Source organism: Papio anubis, chromosome 3 (assembly GCF_008728515.1).
Source record: "Papio anubis isolate 15944 chromosome 3, Panubis1.0, whole genome shotgun sequence".
Lineage (NCBI taxonomy): Eukaryota > Metazoa > Chordata > Mammalia > Primates > Cercopithecidae > Papio > Papio anubis.
In genome coordinates this window covers 112,527,395-112,546,318 of record NC_044978.1, presented here as the reverse complement: position 1 = coordinate 112,546,318, position 18,924 = coordinate 112,527,395, and the positions used below count along the sequence as shown (strand labels likewise).

The following is an 18,924-nucleotide window of genomic DNA, read 5'->3' as shown; positions in this document are numbered from 1 at the left end:
GGCGGATCACGAGGTCAGGAGATCGAGACCATCCTGGCTAACACGGTGAAACCCCATCTCTACTAAAAAATACAAAAAACTAGCCGGGTGAGGTGGCGGGCGCCTGTAGTCCCAGCTACTGGTGAGGCTGAGGCAGGAGAATGGCGCAAACCCGGGAGGAGGAGCTTGCAGTGAGCTGAGATCCGGCCACTGGACTCCAGCCTGGGCGACAGAGCGAGACTTCGTCTCAAAAAAAAAAAAAAAAAAAAAAAGACATTACTTCACATTATGAGAGAGCTTTGGTGTTTTATAAATAGGTAGGAAATATCCTTTTGGGAAAAGGCAATAGCCATTATCTGAGAATACATGACTCTTTGCACGTTTAAATCAGAGAAGCATGCTCTTGGCCACCTAGAAGGCATGTAAATATCCTCACCCCACACTGAGAGACAAGAGTCTTATGGGAGATGGACTGATTCCCTCTTTTTGGGGATCCAAGTTTTGGTATAAAAATAGGACCCTTAATTTTGGGGGATCTGTTTTGCCTTCCAGCTGTGCCTGCTTATTAGGTACTAGAAACTGCATTCTTTAAAGAGAAACTTACAAACTGGCAAATGATAAATCTTACAATTACTAGATCTTTTTTGTCTGTCTGTATACTTCTATGTGTTGTGTGTTTGATATTTATTATTTCTAAATAGGGAGATAGAAAACAATTATCTTATTACTATATAGACAGTTGTGCTAGAAATATGTTTGTAATTCAATAATGCATCTACGTTCATCTAGAGATAAAACTAAAACTATAATTAAATGAATCTGTAATTTCTGAAAGAAATCTGAAGTGCTTCAAGTTTCAGAGTCATGATTTCTTAGAGTGTCTTGTATGAGTGATGGCCACAGGGTTCTAACTGACCCTATAATGTAAGCCCCTTCAGAATATTTATGAGATTGATAGATCATTCCATATTTTCATTTCCTTATTTACCTATAAAAGAAAACTTTCTTTGATTTTTATATTCATGGAAGCTCACCTTCAAATGCACAAAGAAAATGGAATGTTTATGCTACCATATAAAAACATAGCGGCCGGGCGCGGTGGCTCAAGCCTGTAATCCCAGCACTTTGGGAGGCCGAGGCGGGTGGATCATGAGGTCAGGAGATCGAGACCATCCTGGCTAACATGGTGAAACCCCGTCTCTACTAAAAATACAAAAAAAAAAAAAACTAGCCGGGCGTGGTGGCGGGCGCCTGTAGTCCCAGCTACTCGGAGGCTGAGGCAGGAGAATGGCGTGAACCTGGGAGGCGGAGCTTGCAGTGAGCCGAGATCGCGCCACTGCACTCCAGCCTGGGTGACACAGCGCGAGACTCCGTCTCAAAAAAAATAAAAAAAAAAAAAAAAAAAAAAACAAAAACAAAAAAACATAGCATACTTAGTGCTTCTCTGTAAAACTGATCTCATTTCTTTTCATAAAACGTTTGGAACCAAAAGTCAAAGTAAAGCACATATATTGTATTTTTACCTTCTCCATAAATTTAATTTGACCACTTAATTCAGGTATAACAACAGATATATAGGAAGGAAGGAATCAAAGTCCTCACCCATATTTTTTCAATGTATGGCCAAGAGAGAAGCAGAGACTATACACAAAGGACATTTTTCAAGTATCTCAGACAGCAACTCACCACAGGGACCGCTGGCATCTCCAAGAAGGACATTGTCTTAGTCCATTTGCACTGCTATAACAAAATACCTGAGAGTGGATAATTTATAAAGAACAGAAATTTGCTTCACACAGTTCTGGAGGCTGGAAAGTTCAAGATCAAGGGGCTAGCAGGTTCATTGTCTGGTGAGGATCTCTCTGGTCTCTGCTTCCAAGATGGCTCCTGGAACATCGAGTCTTCTGGAGGGGAAGAATGCTGTGTCCACTCTTGGCAGAAGGCATAAAGACATAAAGACGGCCGTGCGCGGTGGCTCAAGCCTGTGATCCCAGCACTTTGGGAGGCCGAGACGGGCGGATCACGAGGTCAGGAGATCGAGACCATCCTGGCTAACCCGGTGAAACCCCGTCTCTACTAAAAAATACGGAAAACTGGCCAGGCGAGGTGGCGGTCGCCTGTAGTTCCAGCTACTCGGGAGGCTGAGGCAGAAGAATGGCGTAAACCTGAAGGGCGGAGCTTGCAGTGAGCTGAGATCCGGCCACTGCACTCCAGTTTGGGCGACAGAGCGAGACTCTGTCTCCAAAAAAAAAAAAAAAAAAAGACATAAAGGCAAAAAGGGGCAAACTGTCCCTGTCAAGTTCTGTTATAAGGACACCTAGTCCCATTCACAAGGAAGAAGCCCTCATGGCCTAATCTCCTCTTAAAAGGTCTACCTCAATACTATCACATTGGCAACATTTGAATTTTGAAATGGAAATTCAACATTTTGAATTTTGAAGGGGACACATTTAAACCATAGTATATGTCAAACCTTGATTTTTGTAGTTTTGTCGTGTAAGTTTCTTGTTCAGAACTGCATCTCTATAGAGCTTTTCAAAGTAATCAGAACATTCACCCCCAAACATTTTTGCAGTAATGGAAAATATGCTCAATATGTGTCTTTTGGCAAATTATACACCCATTTCCTGACCCATTTTGTAAAAAAAAATTCCAGTTCAACTCTAGTATAAGATGTAGGAAAAATTTCAAATTTAGTAATAGTTTATTGAGATCAAGGATAATGAAACAGGAAGGTGTCAGAACCTCATGAACTATCCTCATCAACTATCCAGGCAAGTTCATTCGGTAGTGTCTTTAAATTGCTCCATTGATTATATTTCATTGGCCACAATAGCATTTTTCCATAACTTTCTTTCTTTTTTATTATTATACTTTAAGTTCTAGGGTACATGTGCACAACGTACAGGTTTGTTACATAAGTATATATGTGCCATGCTGGTGTGCTGCACCCATTAACTCGTCATTTCCATAACTTTCAAAGCTAAAGTAATAATTCAACTCACTTCTTTATTGTGTTGTTTTCTTCTTGAATTTTAAGCTTTCTTTACATTTTCTTGATAAAAGTAACTTATCAGATATATGCTTTGCAAATATATTCTCCAATTTTGTGGCTCCTCATTTCACTTTCTTGATGGTATTCTTTGATGCACATAAGTTTTAATTTTTATGAAGTCCAATTTGTTCATTTTAATTTGGTTGTTTCTCCTTTTGGTGTCATATCTAAGAAACCATTGCAATTCCCTTCAACACAACTCAACAAAATTAAGAGGTTATATTAAGTTGGAAAATGAGACTAATATAAAAAAACAGATACATAAAACAAGTGTAGCTCATTAGAAATTTGCTATAATTCTTTGCATTGTAATTATAATGATGTTTAACTCTTTCTTAAATATTTAAATTTGTCATTGATAATCTCATTTGTTTAAGACACCATTTATGAAACATCAAGGTTACATTTCATATCTTAATTGAATATAAAAGTACGTACAAGAAATGTGAATATTTATATTTACATCAGTGTTTTAATACTTCTCATTACTCACCCTCTCTCGTCCCCATTTCCTTGTCTGTCATATGAAAGGTGTTTAACTATGCGATCTCTTAATTTCTTTAGAGTTCCTGCATGCTATAAGGTATTTTCAGTAAGGTATTTTTGGAAGGAAACCAAATACCTTAGGATCCAATACTCACTGGCATAGGTGGATCCAACAGAATGAATGTCTTGATAAGACGTGAAAAAATAAATACTGAAAGCATGAGTAACAGCCAGAGTGATAGTAGTCAAACAGGAAATAATTTTTTAAACACTTATTAATAAAAAATTTAAAAATAAAATTAACTTCTTCATATTTATTTTCTAGTTTTAGGGAGAAAAAGATACACTTGGCCGGATGCGGTGGCTCAAGCCTGTAATCCCAGCACTTTGGGAGGCCGAGACGGGCGGATCACGAGGTCAGGAGATCGAGACCATCCTGGCTAACCCGGTGAAACCCCGTCTCTACTAAAAAATTAAAAAAAAAAAAACTAGCCGGGCCAGGTGGCAGGTGCCTGTAGTCCCAGCTACTCGGGAGGCTGAGGCAGGAGAATGGCGTGAACCCGGAGCCGAGATCCAGCCACTGCACTCCAGCCTGGGCAACAGAGCGAGACTCCGTCTCAAAAAAAAAAAAAAAAAAAACACTTTAAGGGGTTGTAGTTGTTGTTTCTTGAGATAAGGTCTTGCTCTGTAGCCCAGGCTGAAGCACAGTAGTACAATCATAGATCACTATAGCGAGCCTCCTTTCTCAGCCTCCCCAGTGGCTGGGACTACAGGTGCACACCACCATGCCCGGCTAGTTTTCTTGTAGTAACAGGGTCTCACTATGTTGCCCAGGCTGGTCTTGAACTCCAGGCCTCAAGAGATCATCTAGGCTCAGACTCCCAAAGCATTGGGATTCCAGAAATGAACCACTGTGCTCAGACTGGGTTGGTACTTTTTAACCCAGAGTCACATTCTTTATGGCCAGAACCAAAGTACCTTATTTCAAATGCAGTTATATCTCACAGAGGAGTTTTCACTAACTTCCTGGATTGTCACATTGTCCTTTGTTCTGCAATCTTACACCTATCTCTCCTACTGCCTCTGAAAAATAACAACACCTCTTTTATTATGAGTGACTGCATTTTCTATGAGAAAATACTTCACAACTTTATTATGAAATGGTAACATATTTCATGATAAAGTGTGGCCTGTCCTTCCTCTGATTCCAGCATACCCACTCAACTCCATGTAGCCCTGCTCTACATATCACGTTCAGTGTGACATCAGTGTTTCTTTAAGATAATGCATTTTTATTTTGCTTCCCTCTCCCTTTCTCACACTTGCTCTTTATTTATTGTGAATGTGCTCTTTCATTTTCTCCTTCTAGCATCATTTTTCAAGTCTCAAGTCTCATGTCACACAGTACCTTTTTCATGTAGTCTTCATTTACCTCCCCAGTGGGCTTAGGTGCTTCTTCCTCTGAGATCTGAAAGCAATTTCAGGGCAGCTTCATGAATGCAATACCCTGTTACATAGAAAACACTTTATCTTTCATTGCCTTAATTGTGCATTTCTCATCTTATTCCTCAGACATACAATTAGTAATCTTGCTAAAACTCACCCAATCCTAGATCATTTCCAAACCAAAGCTTTTATAACTTATGGTGGAACAACAGCATATATGAGATGACCTACCATGGAGTCCCTCCATGGACATTCCTTTGTTTGTGGACCAACAGGATAACATTGCTCACATGAAGGCCAAGGGAGCAGCTGTTATATTGGACTTGAGCACAAAGTCAAGTACAGATCTGCTCGATATACAGAAGACAGTCATATATAACCCTTCATGACTATAATTTTTTTACTCTATTTACATATTTTACAGGAAGGCCAATGTGGCAATGGTATCGCTGAAAATGAATACAGTAACTAGTACAAATTTGCTTAATTTTTGTCAGTAAGTTTTTTTCCAGTGGTTTTAGTGAAAAAATTTGTAAGAGGTTTAGGGATAGTGGACAAATTTTGAAATAGTTACAGGCAGAATGAGAGGAATCACTGAAGTTGGTCACTAAATGATTACAAGAAAGCATTGAGAACAAAGTTGAAGAAGGGAACCATGAATATTATAATTATTAATCTGCAGAGTTATCATTTTCTTTCAGCATGAAAGCTTTCCAAATATTTTAAAGTCTTCTAAAGTGGTTTAGGTTCCAGTAAAGGAACACAACATAATCAATCACTAATTCCCATTACATTTGATGCATCCTGAACCTCCTGTGTGAATATTTTGATTCCTTCAATGATAAGCAATAAACAACCAGGGATTTCAAATTTACCCAAATAAAACTATTGAAAAAAGAGGATACTGCTTATAAATGTAGGCATATTCTTAGCTCTTTTGGTTGTGGTTGTTTTTTGTCTTATTTGGAAGAATTATAAAATTAAGAAGTATTTTACTTGGAAGAGATAAGTTGGAATTTTCCTGGTTAAAAGGCAAAATTTCTGAAACCAAAAATATTTTGTTTCCAAATTATTCAGTATATACATTAATTTGAGTTATAATATTGCTATTATTATTTTTAATCTTATTGTTATATATATATTTTCCTTCTGTTTTATAATGACCTACATAAAAATACAACATTCTATTTGAGGATATATTGGCAATAATAATACACTGAACATGAAATATTTTTAAAGCTATGTTACTTTAATTTTAGCACAACTGATGTTCATCCTACTGAGTACCATGAGAAGCATGTTTTATTTTTGTTTTTCAGAAAAAAATATATCTTTCAATTAGTGGTTTAATGTAAAAGTACATCTCTTTAGCATAGATGTCTTTCTACACTTGTTGCTTTTTAATAAATCTAATGCTGGCATACAAAAATGAAGATAATTTTTTTTGAGACAAGTTTTCTCTCTGTTGCCCGAGCTGGAGTGCAATGGTGCAGTCTCAGCTCACTGCAACCTCTGCCTCCTAGGCTCAAGCGATCTTCCCGCCCCAGCCTCCTGAGTAGCTCAGACTACAGGCACATGCCATACGTCACAATAAGTTTTATTATTTTTTAATTTTGTAGAGACAGGTTTTGCCATGTTGCTCAGGCTGGTCTCCAACTACTGAACACAAGTAATCTGCCCACTTTGGCCTTCCAAAATGCCGGGATTACAGGCCTGAGCCACCATGACCAGCTGATAATTTCTTTACTAGCTGATACATATTGAATATTTATAATATGAAAGATATTGTACTAGTTTTTTAATGTATTAAGTAATTTCTTCATTTCCCCATTAAATTATAAAAATATAACAGAATTAATACCCATTCTCAAAAACCCAGTTCTCCCACTCTGTTTTTTAAATAAGAGGAAATGATCTCCATTGGTATTGCTATAGTGCCATGCTATAGCATTTTGGGGTTCAATGTTTGCAAGCCATATCCCTATATACACCTGTTTTCCTTATCTGTTAGTCCATAGTCATTTCAATAGTAGAAAGAGATGCAACTGTAATGCCTCAAAGTAAAATGTTGAGCACTTTACAGATGCTAAAATAAGAATACTAACAAGAAAAACAATAATTACAATACCAAACATTAAGTGAGAGTCTACTATATAATAGAACTCTACTATATAATAAGAATAATTTTAAGTATTTTATGAATCAATATATTATTGCTCACAACAATCAAATAAGAAAGGTACTTTTCCTATATGTTACACTTAAAAAAACTGAGGAACAGAGACAATAAAAAAAAAAACAAGACAACCCACCTTCATATATTTAAACCTTAATTCACTGTTATAAGGTCAACATCAAATCCTGGTCAGTACCAACTCCTGATCAGCCTTATTTGGATGTGGCCCTGCACCTCATCATAGACTTGCCTTCTACATCTGGATTTTGATACTGTTTTTGAACCTTGTATTAGTCTTGAAGAAAGTCAAACCTGGAAGTTATACTTCCAGACATCTAGACTACAGCGGTATTACTTTTAGGATAGACAGATATATCTATAGAAAAGAGGGTGGAGACCAGAAACTGACACATACATCTAGTCACCTAATTTTATTATGACAACTACACAACTACAATTTATTGGGCAAACAACTTTGTTTTTCAACAAGTGATTCCGAGTTAATAGGATATCCTATTAATATGGTTTGCCTCTGAATCCCCACTCAAATCTCATCTTGAATTGTAATTCCTGCATGTCTAGAGAGGGATCTGCTGGGAGGTGATTGGATCATGGGGGCAGTTTCTCCATGCTGTTCTTATGATACTCAGTGAGTTCTCATGAGATCTGATGGTTTAAAAGTATTTGGCAGTTCATCCTCTCTCCCTTTCTCTCTCCTGCTGCCTTGTGAAGAAGGTGCTTGCTTCTTCTTCACCTTCCACCAGGATTGTAAGTTTCCTGAGGCTTCCCCAGCCGTGAGGAAATGTGAGTCAATTAAACCTTTTTTGTTTATAATTACCCTGTCCCCAGCAGTTCTTTATAGCAGTGTGAAAACAGACTAATACACCTGCAATCCAAAAAGTGACTGAGGCAGATTTCAGTGGATTCAGAGATCTATTTTACAAAGGTGGAGGACATGCCTGGGAAAAAGAAATACAAGTTACAGTAGGATCTATGGCCTGAGTTTTTTCAAACAGGGTTTTGGGAACTTCAATATTTAAAGGGAAAAGAACAAGCAGGAGGGGAAGGAAAAAAAAAAGGAGGGAGGATAGGCAATGAGTCAAGGGGTTACATTCTTGTGAAGCTCAGATTAATGCTTAGTGAATATACATTTTACATTTGGAAGGAAGACTGTGGGGGAAAGGTCAATTATTTGACTTTTATTCAGTAAATCTACATTTTACATAAGATAAAGTAAGCCTATGAAATTACAGTTGTCTGTTTCGGAACAAAAGGCAAGTAGGGTTTTTTTCCTGTCTTTTTGCTTTTTGTGATTTTTGCATGACTCAGTTGCCAAGATTAATTTTCCCTTTAGCATAGTGAGTTTGAAATTCTGAGATTTTTTTTTTTCATAATTCATATGGAAAAATGTGAAACTTGGCCTATCTTTCTTATATCATACAGTATAATCAATTCAGGTTACAGTAGGTAATTAACTATGAAAGGCAAAATAATTGCATTAGTCTCTTTTTACACTGCTATAAAGAACTAACCCAAATTGGGTAATTTATAAAGGAAAGAGGTTTAATTGACTCACAGTTCTGCATGGCTGAGGAGGCCTCAGGAAACTTACACTCATGGCAGAAGGTGAAAGAGAAACAAGTATCTTCTTCATAAGGCCGCAGAAAAAGAGAGAAAGCAGGAAAAAACTACCACTGGTAAAACCATCAGATCTCATGAGAACTCACTCTGTTTCATAAGAACAGCAGGGGAAAAGCTGCCCCTATGAACCAGTCACCTCCCACCAGGAGGGAGATGATATGGTTTGATTCTGTGTCCCCACCCAACTCTCATCTCCAGTTGTAATCCCTCAACACCTGGGGATTATAATTGGAGATGAGAGTTGGGTGGGGACACAGAACGAAACCATATCATTCTGTTCCTAGCCCCTCCCAAATGTCCCTTTCACATTTCAAAATGTATCATGCCTTCTCAATAGTCCCCCAAAGTCTTAACTTATTCCAGCATTAACCCAAAGGTCCAAGTTCAAAGTCACAACTGAGTCAAGGCAAGTCCCTTCCTTCCCTCTATGAGCCTGTAAATACAAAAGCAAGTTAGTTACTTCCGAGACACAATGGGGGTACAGACATTGGGTAAATATTCCCACTCCAGTGGGAGTAATTGACAAAAACTAGGGAGTCACAGGCATCATGCAAGTCCAAAGTACAGTGGAGCAGTCATTAAATCTTAAAGCTCTGGAAAGATCTCCTTTGACTCCATGTCTAACAACCAGGGCACACGGATGAAATGGTGGTCTCCTTCATGGGCTGGCATTGAGTACCTGTGGTTTTTTTCCGGTGTACAATGCAAGCTATTGGTGATATTCCATTCTGGGGTCTGGAGAATGGTAGCCTTCTTCTCACAGCTCCACTAGGCAGTACTCTAGTGCGGACTGTGTGGGGGCTCCAACTTCACATTTCCCCTTTCCAGTTTCCTTATGGAAAAACTCTGCCTGTAAAGCAGTCTTCTGCCTGGACATCCAGGCATTTCCTTACATCCTCTGGAATCTAGGCAGAGGTTCCCAAACCTCAATTCTTATATTCTGTGCACCCATAGGCCCAATGCCACATAGAAGCTGCCAAGGCTTGGGGCTTGCACCCTCTGAAGCAGTGGCCCAAGCTGTATTTTGGCACCTCTAAGACATGGCTGGAGCTGGTGCAGCTGGGATGCAGGGCACCAAGTCCTAAGGCTACACAGAGCAGCAGGGCCCTCAGCCTGGCCCACGAAACCATTTTTTTTTGCCCTGCTATGCCTCTGGGCCTGTGATGGGAGGGGCTGCTGTGAAGATCTCTGACACGTCCTGGATGTATTTTCCCTATTGTCTTGGCTATTAACATTTTGTTCTTCATTACTTATGCAAATTTCTGTGGCCAGCTTGAATTTCTCCCTAGAAAATGGGTTTTTCTTTTCTACCTCAATGTAAGGCTCCAAAGTTTCCAAACTTTGATGCTCTACTTCCCTTGTATTAATAAACATAAGTTCCAATTTCAAATCATCTCTTTGTGAATGCATATAACTGTACACTTTCAGGAATATTCAGTTCACCTTTTGAATGCCTGCTGCTTAGAAATTTCTTCGGCCAGATGCCCTAAATTATCTCTCTGAAGTTCAAAGTTTCACAGATCTCCAGGGCAAAGGCAAATGCTGCCTGTCTGTTTGTCGAAGCATAGCACGAGTGATCTTTACTCCTGTTCCCAATGGTTTCTTCATCTCCATTGAAGACCACCTCAGCGTGGACTTCATTGTTCATATCACTATCAGCAGTTTGGTTAAAACCACTCAACAAGTCTCTAGGAAGTTCCAAACTTTCTCATATCTTCCTGTCTTCTTTTGATCCCTCCAAACTGTTCCAAACTCTTCCCAATATCCAGTTCCAAAGTTGCTTCCACATTTAAGTTATCTTTATAGCAGTGCCCCACTCCTGGTATCACTTCCCTGTATTATTTCATTTCCACACTATTATAAAGAAATACCCATGATTTGGATAATTTGTAAAGGAAAGAGGTTTAATTGACTCACAGTTCCACATGGCTGGGGAGACCTCAGAAAACTTACAATCATGGTGGAAGGCAAAGGAGAAACAAGTATCTGCTTCACAAAGTGGCAGAAAAAGAGAGAGTAGAGGAAACTGACACTTAGAAAACCATCAGACCTCATGAGAACTCACTCACTATCATGAAAACACCATGGGGAGAACACTGCCCCCATGATCCAATCACCTGCTACCAGGTTCCTCCCTTAACACCTGGGGATTACAATTCAAGATGAGATTTGGGTGGGGACACAAAGCCAAACCGTATCAACAATGAGCATGAGGATAAGAACATAGGAGAATAGCTTCATGGCCTTGTAGTAGGCAAACATTTCTTAAACAGGACATAAAAAGCACTCACCCTCAAGAGAAGTGTGACAATTGGCCTTCCTTAAAATTAAGAACTTCTGTTTATGAAATGACACTGTTAAGAGAATGAAAAAGAAGGCCACAGTCTGGAAATATATATTTGCAGTATATACACTGGATGAGGATATTATATCCAGAATATATAAATTGGAATCATAGAATTACATAATGTTAGGGATAGAAGCAATGTCATAGTGGATCTAGCTCTAGTTTAGTCCAATCTTTTGAGCCATTGTTATGCCCAGACCGTTTGTTCCCCAAAGAAGACCACCAGAGTCCAGAGTCAAAGCCAAGCGGCAAGGATCTTTACTACAAGTTCGAACTTGGTCCCTCCATTCCACAGCATATAAGAGGGCCTCGAACAATGCGAGTGCTTGCTTTTTATAGCCCGATGTAAACAGGATATGTAAAGTTACAGGGGAACAAGGTAATTCTCTCGGTTACAGCACATTTAGCATTTTTTATTGGTTCCCACTGTGCCCTTATCGGAGATTTCCCAGGTGGTGTTTTTCTGAAGTTTGAGAGAAATATGGAGGAATGTGTTTGTGCTGGGCTCAGGAAGTTGAGAGCTATATGGAGGAATGTGTTTGATTCCTTTCACCATAAGGAAAAATGTTGTTAGATAATATAGCTGAAACTAGAACATAAGTCACGGTGTTCAAAACACTGGGCTATTTTACTATATTTGCAACAAGATCTAATAAGGATTTTTCAAAGACTTAAGCAGCTTAAAAAAACTTATTTTGAACTAATTTCAGACTTATACAAATGTTGCAAAAATAGTAAAAGGGGTTTCCTTATATTTTTCCCCCCACTTCCTCTAACACAAACGTTTCGTATAACCATGGAATAGTTACTGAGAACAGCAAATTAGCATTAGTACAATATTAGTAATTAAAATGTAGGACTTATGTGAAATATTAAAAATCTGGTGCTTGGATATGCAAGGGTGTACTAATAATTTCTTTCACTATTTTCAACATAGGCCAAACCCACTGATCTCATCCTTTGAGGATTAGAATTCTTTAAAGTTTTAAAAGAAAGACACTTATTCTTTACATCCTAGAGTTTACTTTTACTAAAACTAAGCTGATGCCTGTAATCCTAGCACTTTGGGAAGACGAGGTGGGTGGATCACTTGAGGTCAGGAGTCCGAGACCAGCCTGGCCAACATGATGAAACTCCATCTCCACTAAAAAATGTGAAAATTAGACAGGTGTGGTGGAGTGTGCCTGTAGTCCCAGGTACTTGGGAAGCTGAGGCAGGAGAATCACTGGAACCTGGGAGGTGGAGGTTGCGGTGAGCCAAGATCATGCCACTGCACTCCAGCCTGGGGGATATAGAGAGACTCTGTCTCAAACAAGAACAATAGCAGCAACAATACAAAGCAAAAACAAACAAACAAAAAACAGAACTCCTAGAGAAATAGTGTATGCCTGGATGTGATGGCTCACAGCTGCAATCCTAGCACTTTTTTTTTTTCTTTTTTTTTGAGATGGAGTCTCACTCTGTCACCCCGACTGGAGTACAGTGGCACGATCTTGGCTCAGTGAAAGCTTCGGTCCCCGGGTTCATGCCATTCTCCTGCCTCAGCCTCTGGAGTAGCTGGGATTACAGGTGCCTACTACTATGCCCAGCTATTTTGTTTCTTTTTTTTTTTTCTTTTTTTTTTTCTTTTTTTTTTTTTTAGTAGAGACAGGTTTTCACCATGTTAGCCAGGATAGTCTTGATCTGCTGCCCTCATGATCCGCTTGCCTCGGCCTCCCAAAGTGCTGAGATTACAGACGTGAGTCACCGAGCCTGGCCAATCCTAGCATTTTGAGAAGCTGAGGCAGGAGAATCGCTTGAGGCCAGGAGTTTCAGACCAGCTTGGGCAACATAGGGAGACCCTGTTTCTACAAAAAATAAAACAAAATATTGGGAGTTTGAGGCAGGTGGATCGAGACCATGATCGAGGACGGTCAGGAGATCGAGATGATCTTGGCTAACATGGTGAAACTGTCTCTACTAAAATAGCAAAAAATTAGCCGGGCATGGTGGCATGTGCCTGTAATCCCAACTACTCAGGAGGCTGAGGCAGGAGAATTGCTTGAACCGGGAGGTGGGGGTTGCAGTGAGCCAAGATCGCGCCACTGCACTCCAGCCTGGGCGACAAAGTGAGACTCCATCTCAAAAAAAAAAGAAAAAAAAATTTGGTGGGCATGGTAGCACACGCCGGCAGTCCCTGCTACTCAGGAGGCTGAGACAAAAGAATTGCTTGAGTCCAGAAGGTGGAGGCTGCAGTAGGCTATGCAATGATTATGCCACTACACTTCATCCTGGGCAATAAAACAAGACCCTGTCTCAAAAAAAAAAAAAAAAAAAAAAAAAAAGGAGAGAGAAAAAGAAGAGAGAAAAATTGTTTCCAAGCTGTGATATTTGTAAAATTTATCAGAATTTGATAATTCTGTCAAAAATACGATGTCTTGGGCACCATTCCCAGACTCGAATACATTGGTCTGGGGGGAGCTTGGATTCTTTGTTTTAAATAATCATTTGCTAGTGGATTACTCTGTTAAACATAACCTGAGAAGTACATTTGACAGAAATCAATCATTTCCAAAGAAGTTCTTGGGAGGTTTAGTATTTATGAATTTTCCTTCAAAAAAGGAAGGATGGTGAAGGTCAGGCCTCTGAGCCTAAGCCTGCACTTATACATCCAGATGGCCTGAAGTAACTGAAGAATCACAAAAGAAGTGAAAATGGCGGGTTTCTGCCTTACCTGATGACATTACCTTGTGAAATTCCATCTCTTGGCTCAGAAGCTCCCCCACTGAGCACCTTGTGACTCCCCGCCCCTGCCCACCAGAGAACAACCCCCTTTGATTTAATTTTCCACTACCTACCCAAATCCTGTAAAACGGCCCCACCCCTATCTCCCTTCGCTGACTCCTTTTTCGGACTCAGCCCACCTGCACCCAGGTGAAATAAACAGCCTTGTTGCTCACACAAAGCCTGTTTGGTGGTCTCTGCACACGGACACGCATGACAGTGGCAGTGAGACAAATGATTACACACTTGAGAGACATTATTTAGTGCCCAGTAAATGAACAGTTCACATAAGATAGGTGAACATTTGAGGAAAAAAGGGAATAGAGGGAGCAGATGTCTCAGGGAAAGGTGAAGGAATTATTAATCTCATCTTACCTTTGTTCTATACCTGGGAAGACGAGTTAGCAATCTTTTGAAAAGGCTGATTTCTCTTTAGTTGATTTATTACCCAGTATAATGCCTTTGTGACATAGCTGAACTTCTACCTTGCTGTAACTTTGCTTATTTTTAGAAACAGGAAGGCATGCAGACAGAAGTTCCTCCTCAGGAGAATTAGTCAAAAACCAGTTAGAATCAAGATGGCTGACTGAGTGGCCTTAAAGAGATCTCAGACTTCATTATAATCCAATTTTCATGCTAAGTGACACTTGCAGCAGAGTCATGATAGTTAACAATCACCATGACAATGACCAGAAGAAACCATAAAAGAGCAAGAACAATGTTGGACTCTGGTTCTGATATCACTGCCCATTTCCAGAAAGGATATGAATATTCCTCCCCTCACTTTTAACGTCCAAGCCTTTCCTTAAAGAGACCCTACATTTTAACATCTCATCTCTCAGTAGGTGAGAAATTGATCTGTGAGCTATGTTCCTGTTTCTCCTTTCCTTGGCCATCAAATAAAGCTAGATCCGCTTGTTCTCATTTTTGGTTTCATGAATTGGCTCTGCAATACCAAACAAGGAAAGATCCCACTTTGGGGACTACCGAATTTATTGGTGACACTTAGGGAAGAAAACCTAATGACAGTTAGCAAGGGAGGGGTTATGATGAGGCATGACTGAGCTCCCATCCCGTTATGGTTGTGAATGCAGGTTTTCTCTGTGGTTCCCTTGGTCGAGAGGAAATCCATTCAGTCAGTCGTGGGGGCTTAGAATTTTATTTTTATTTCTCAAGTCACAACCCTTTACTGACACAAAATTCTTTGAAATTTTTTCATAAAGAAAATTTACTAGTATGAAGGTGATTATTATATATCTGGCATTCACCTACAATGGTAGTTGTGAAAAAGAACTATCACAGCCTAGCACAGCTCTGAGCAAATGTACTGAGATTCTTGTAAATCAGAATTTTGTTATATTCATATCTATATCACTCAAAAGTATACATAGCTTTGAAATGAGGTTACCACCACGGCTGACAATGTAAGCTCATTTTTGTTCTCTGTTGATGAATCTCTGATACACTGAAAGATTCTAGTTTATCTGGCTGTGTTAGAATAAGAAATATATTTGGCATTCTGGTTCCAGGCACAAAAGCTCTTAAAACCCTTGGAATTTTCTGAGTGACAGAAGTTTCTTTTGTTATTCATAATGAGCTCCTTAGATTCCTGAGGCTGAGTAATTTGAGTGACCTTAGTTACCCAGTCAGTACAGCACCAAAGTGTTTGTATCTTCCCTTTATCTTCCCTTTTCGCCCCCATTCATTTATAAAGTACTATGCAAATACATATCAATAGTTAACCTTAACCTCCTTTGGTGCACAAATTCCATATGGGCATATGGAGATGCCACTCCTGCAAAAACAAGTTTCTAGAATTCCCAGGGGAACTAAGAAAATAAAATACTAACTCTCAGTTTGTTTGTTTTACTTTTTGAGCGAGGGAGTTTTGCAAAAATCAATTACAGAGTCATCTCAGTTAAGTCAGTAAAATTCTTGTTAGGTGACACGATCCAAAAGCATTAACAGCATAAGTATATCAAGCAAATACCACCTACATTGTTTCTACCTCTATTTTGTGGAAGCTGAATCCTGGTAGTTCCAAAGAGTAGAATGACCGACAGCTAGCTGTTCCTTACCGTTTTGTCATTTAAGGCAGACACAGCCATCAGCGAGCCATGACCTAGAAGGGACTGAGTGTTTCTCAAAGAGCAATAAAATTCCTCTGTAGATGGTTGCTAGTCAAAACAGCAGCCCACATTTTCTTCCCTGTCTGCCCACAAGAGTTTTCTCAGAGGTTGCTAGTGTTGCTTCCTTTTGCCTTCTCATCTCTATTTCTATGCATGCCTCTGACAGAAAAGACATTTATGTTCAATGACTCGAAAACTTTTTCAAAAAGTAATTTTGGTAGGCAAATGCCATAATTTTTTTTTTTTTCTTTCTTTTCTTTTTTGAGATGGAGTCTCGCTTTGTTGCCAGGCTGGAGTGCACTGTCGCGATCTCGGCTCTTTGCAACCTCCGCCTCCCGGGTTCAGATTCTACTGCCTCAGCATCCCTAGTAGCTGGGACTAAAGGCGTGCGCCATCACGCCCAGCTAATTTGCGTATTTTTAATAGAGACGGGGTTTCACCATGTTGGCCTGGATGACATTAAAAAGGTTTTCTTTAGTATAGATCTTTCTCAGTTGTTTTAGAGTAACTGGAATTACAAATGTTAAAATCCAGAGAAAATTCTCAGCTCTTCACTTAAACACTGTAGTCATATCCCTCTAAATTCTTTTTTTTTTTTTTTTTTTGATTTATTTTTTTTCTGTCCTTACACACCATCTAGTGGATACATGGGGTAATGACTAAAATGTAAGTGGTAAGAGCAAAAAGTCCTGAATCGTCAGTGAGCCAGTTTTTGAGTAATGAAATAATCCAAATAAGCTTTTACAACTGACCATTAGTTACTTAGTTTGGATTAAAATATGTTCCCTTTTTTCCCCAAATTTCATAATGAGAGGAATGCTGACATTTTAATCAACAATGAGAAATTTGTAATGAATGTAACACATCCTCTAATATTTTCTCAAGGTGCATCCTTTGCTAAAGATGATAGTACATTGATTAATTGGTTTTAAAATAATAAGTTTAAATAAAATATTTTTCAGAAAAAAAAACTGTAATACCTTTTAGTTCACATGACTTTACTTATGGATTTGGACTTTTGAGTTAATGAGTTAATGAGTTAAGACACTGGCGGACTGTTGGGAAGGCAAGATTGGTTTTGAAATGTGAAAAGGACACGAGATTTGGGAGGGCACAGGCGCAGAATGATATAGTTTGGCTCTGTGTCCCTACCCAAATCCCATCTCTAATTGTAATCCCATGAGGTGGGAAGAACCTGGTGGAGGTGATTGGATCATGGGGCAGTTTCCCCTATGCTGTGCTCATGATTGTGAGAGAGTTCTCACAAGATCTCATGGTTTAAAAGTGGGTTTCCACTGCATGCTCTGTCTCTCCTGACACCATGTGAGACGTGTTTTGATTCCCTTCAACCAGGATTGTAGTTTCCTGGAAGAACTGTGAGTCAATTAAACCTCTTTTCTTTATCTTAGGTAGTTCTTTATATCAGTGTGAAAACGGATGAATACAGAGAATTGGTACCAAGAGTGAGGTACTACTATAAAGATATTTGCAAATGTGAAAGCAACTTTGGAACTGGGTAAGGGGGAGAGGCTGGAACAGTTTGGAGGGGTCAGAAGAAGATAGGAAGATGTGGGAAAGTCTGGAACTTCCTCGAGACTTGTTGAATGGTTTTAACCAAAATGTTGATAGTGATATGGATAATAAAGCCAAGCTTAAGGTGGTCTCAGATGGAGATGAGAAGCATATTGGGAACTGGAGCACAGGTCACTCATACTATTTTTTTTTTAGCAAAGAGACAGGTGGCATTTTGTCCCTGCCCTAAAGATCTATGGAACTTCGAACTTGAGAGAGATGATTTAGGGTACCCGGCAGAAGAAACTTCTAAGCAGCAAAGCATTCAAGATGTGACCTGGCTGATTCTGAAAGCGTTCAGTCATATGAGTTCACAAAGAGATGGTTTGAAATTGGAACCTATTTTTAAAAGGGAAGCAGAGCATAAAGGTTTGAAAAATTTGCAGCCTGACCATGAAGTAGATAAGAAAAATCCATTTTCTGGGAAAGAGTTTAAGCTGGCTGAAGACATTTGCATAAGTAACAAGGAGTTGAATGTTAAGAGCCAAGACAATGAGGAAAATGTCTCCAGGGCATGTCAAAGATCCTCACAGCAGCCCCTTCCATCATAGGCCTGGAGGCCTAGGAAGGAAAATGGTTTCATGTGAACTGGGCTTAGGGTCCCACTGCTCTGTGCAGCCTTGGGACACAGTGCCCTGGATCTCGGCTGCTCCAGCCATCATATAGCTTGGGCCATTGCTGGAGAGGGTGCAGGCCCCAAGACTTAGTGGCTTCTATGTGATGTTGGGCCTGTGGGTGCACAGAAGACAAGAGTCAAGGTTTGGGAACCTCCATCTAGATTTCAGAGAATGTGTGAAAACACCTGGATGTCCATGCATAAGTCTGTTGCAGGGGCGGAGGCCTCATAGAGAACCTCGACTAATGCAATGCTGAGGGGAAACATGGGGTTGGAACCCTCACACAGGGTCCCCACTGGGGCACTGACTAGTGGAGCTGTGAGAAGAAGGCCACTGTCCTCTAGACCCCAGACTGATAGATCCACTGACAACTTGCATTGTGCATTTGGAAAAACCACAGGCACTCAACACCAGCCTGTGAAAGCAGGCACAGGAGCTGTACCCTCCAGCACCACTCAAGGCCCTGGGAGCTCACCCCTTGCACCAGTGTGCCCTGGATATGAAATATGGAGTCAAAAGGGATTTTGGAGCTTTAAGATTTAATGAGTGCCCAGTTGGGTTTCAGACTAGCATGGGGCCTGTGGCCTCTTTGTTTTGGCCAATTTATCCCATTTGGAACGGGAACATTTACCCAATGCCTGTATCCCCATTGTGTCTTAGAAGTAACTAGCTTACTTTTGATTTTATAGGATTATAGGTGAAAGGGACTTGCC

At 39.8% G+C, this 18,924-nt stretch overlaps 1 long non-coding RNA gene across 1 annotated transcript in view; it reads right to left on the bottom strand.

Annotated features, from left to right (window-relative positions):
• Positions 1-16,297, bottom strand: part of LOC116274181 — a 44,800-nt gene extending 28,503 nt beyond the window's left edge. Inside the window, exons 1-2 of the long non-coding RNA XR_004182775.1 lie at positions 14,269-16,297; positions 4,929-4,988 (exon numbers count right to left, since the gene is read on the bottom strand). This is a non-coding gene — a long non-coding RNA (uncharacterized LOC116274181). The remainder of the gene's footprint in view (positions 1-4,928; positions 4,989-14,268) is intronic.
• Between the last annotated feature and the right edge of the window lie 2,627 nt (positions 16,298-18,924).